The sequence below is a fragment of the Carassius gibelio genome, chromosome B16, assembly GCF_023724105.1.
Source record: "Carassius gibelio isolate Cgi1373 ecotype wild population from Czech Republic chromosome B16, carGib1.2-hapl.c, whole genome shotgun sequence".
Taxonomy (NCBI): Eukaryota; Metazoa; Chordata; class Actinopteri; order Cypriniformes; family Cyprinidae; genus Carassius; species Carassius gibelio.
This window is the reverse complement of record NC_068411.1, coordinates 1,296,911-1,297,258: the sequence shown is the minus strand read 5'-3', so window position 1 is coordinate 1,297,258 and position 348 is coordinate 1,296,911.

Here is a 348-nt window from a genome sequence, read left to right as displayed (position 1 = left end):
GATATTTATTCAAGCTTAATGTTCGTCTGATGTTTGTTACACGAGTTGTGCATTACATAACTGCCTCCAAATGGCACAGCCTCAGAGTCTTTTGGAGATATGAGATCTGCAGAGTTAAAGGGGCAAACACGCTTCAACACTAATCAACACTCACACAAGTCTCAAAGGTGACTGCTGCATTAAATGGGTGGGTGGAGGTTTCCAGATCAATATGTAAGGCCATATCCACCTACATTACTTGTGTAACCAGACTTTTGACCTTACATATGCACTACTGTAAGTTTAGGGTCAGGAAAATTTTACAATATTTTTCAAAGAAGTCTCTTATGCTCACCAAGGCTGCCCTTA